Below are 2500 nucleotides of genomic sequence, written 5' to 3'. Positions count from 1 at the left end.
TGACGTGAGAAAAGTGGTTCTTCAAAACGGACGGGGAGTTTCCTACGGCGTTCCGGCGCTGACCTTCCCGAGGGGTGGGGGGGCGCGGGGAAGGGCCGCGGGCCCGGTTTTACGGCCTGGCCCTCTGACCCGCACGGACGGACGGGGCGTTTCCTACCGTGTTCACAGGGCCCCCCGGAGGTCCGGCCTGGCCCTCTGACCGGGGCCTAGGGGCCTCCCTTACCAGGGACCCAGCCTGGCCCTGTGAACCCCAGGCCCTGGGGGGATGCCTTACCAGGGATCCAGCCTGACCCTCTGACCCCCAGGCCCTGGGGGGGGGGGGGGGATGCCTTACCAGGGATCCAGCCTGGCCCTGTGACCCCCCAGGCCCTGGGGGGATGCCTTACCAGGCATCCAGCCTGACCCTCTGACCCCCAGGCCCTGGGGGGGGATGCCTTACCAGGCATCCAGCCTGACCCTCTGACCCCCAGGCCCTGGGGGGGGGGGGATGCCTTACCAGGGATCCAGCCTGGCCCTGTGACCCCCAGGCCCTGGGTGGGGATGCCTTACCAGGGATCCAGCCTGGCCCTGTGACCCCCAGGCCCTGGGTGGGGATGCCTTACCAGGGATCCAGCCTGGCCCTCTGACCCCCCAGGCCCTGGGGGGGATGCCTTACCAGGGATCCAGCCTGGCCCTCTGACCCCCCCAGGCCCTGGGGGGGATGCCTTACCAGGGATCCAGCCTGGCCCTGTGACCCCCAGGCCCTGGGTGGGGATGCCTTACCAGGGATCCAGCCTGACCCTCTGACCCCCAGGCCCTGGGGGGGGGGATGCCTTACCAGTGGGCCAGCCTGGCCCTGTGACCCCCCCCAGGCCCTGGGGGGATGCCTTACCAGGCATCCAGCCTGACCCTCTGACCCCCAGGCCCTGGGGGGGGGGGGATGCCTTACCAGGCATCCAGCCTGACCCTCTGACCCCCAGGCCCTGGGGGGGGGGGGGGGATGCCTTACCAGGGATCCAGCCTGGCCCTGTGACCCCCAGGCCCTGGGTGGGGATGCCTTACCAGGGATCCAGCCTGGCCCTCTGACCCCCCCAGGCCCTGGGGGGGATGCCTTACCAGGGATCCAGCCTGGCCCTGTGACCCCCAGGCCCTGGGTGGGGATGCCTTACCAGGGATCCAGCCTGGCCCTCTGACCCCCCCAGGCCCTGGGTGGGGATGCCTTACCAGGGATCCAGCCTGGCCCTCTGACCCCCCCAGGCCCTGGGTGGGGATGCCTTACCAGGGATCCAGCCTGGCCCTCTGACCCCCCCAGGCCCTGGGGGGGATGCCTTACCAGGGATCCAGCCTGACCCTCTGACCCCCAGGCCCTGGGTGGGGATGCCTTACCAGGGATCCAGCCTGGCCCTCTGACCCCCCAGGCCCTGGGGGCTCCCTTACCAGGGATCCAGCCTGGCCCTCTGACCCCCAGGCCCTGGGGGGCTCCCTTCCCCGGACTCTCCGCCCCACCCCTGGGCTCGGGCTCTCTTCTCCGGACCCGCTGCCACCACCCACCCCACAACCCACTTCACCCCCAGACCCGGCCTCTCTTCTCCGGACCCGCTGCACCCCCCCAGGCCCTGGGGGGGATGCCTTACCAGGGATCCAGCCTGGCCCTGTGACCCCCAGGCCCTGGGTGGGGATGCCTTACCAGGGATCCAGCCTGACCCTCTGACCCCCAGGCCCTGGGGGGGGGGATGCCTTACCAGTGGGCCAGCCTGGCCCTGTGACCCCCCCCAGGCCCTGGGGGGATGCCTTACCAGGCATCCAGCCTGACCCTCTGACCCCCAGGCCCTGGGGGGGGGGGGATGCCTTACCAGGCATCCAGCCTGACCCTCTGACCCCCAGGCCCTGGGGGGGGGGGGGGGATGCCTTACCAGGGATCCAGCCTGGCCCTGTGACCCCCAGGCCCTGGGTGGGGATGCCTTACCAGGGATCCAGCCTGGCCCTCTGACCCCCCCAGGCCCTGGGGGGGATGCCTTACCAGGGATCCAGCCTGGCCCTGTGACCCCCAGGCCCTGGGTGGGGATGCCTTACCAGGGATCCAGCCTGGCCCTCTGACCCCCCCAGGCCCTGGGTGGGGATGCCTTACCAGGGATCCAGCCTGGCCCTCTGACCCCCCCAGGCCCTGGGTGGGGATGCCTTACCAGGGATCCAGCCTGGCCCTCTGACCCCCCCAGGCCCTGGGGGGGATGCCTTACCAGGGATCCAGCCTGACCCTCTGACCCCCAGGCCCTGGGTGGGGATGCCTTACCAGGGATCCAGCCTGGCCCTCTGACCCCCCAGGCCCTGGGGGCTCCCTTACCAGGGATCCAGCCTGGCCCTCTGACCCCCAGGCCCTGGGGGGCTCCCTTCCCCGGACTCTCCGCCCCACCCCTGGGCTCGGGCTCTCTTCTCCGGACCCGCTGCCACCACCCACCCCACAACCCACTTCACCCCCAGACCCGGCCTCTCTTCTCCGGACCCGCTGCACCCCCCCAGGCCC

The sequence above is a fragment of the Lutjanus erythropterus genome, unplaced genomic scaffold (genome assembly GCF_056507025.1).
Source record: "Lutjanus erythropterus isolate fLutEry1 unplaced genomic scaffold, fLutEry1.hap2 Scaffold_167, whole genome shotgun sequence".
NCBI lineage: Eukaryota > Metazoa > Chordata > Actinopteri > Lutjaniformes > Lutjanidae > Lutjanus > Lutjanus erythropterus.
Note: the sequence above shows the minus strand (reverse complement) of the source record.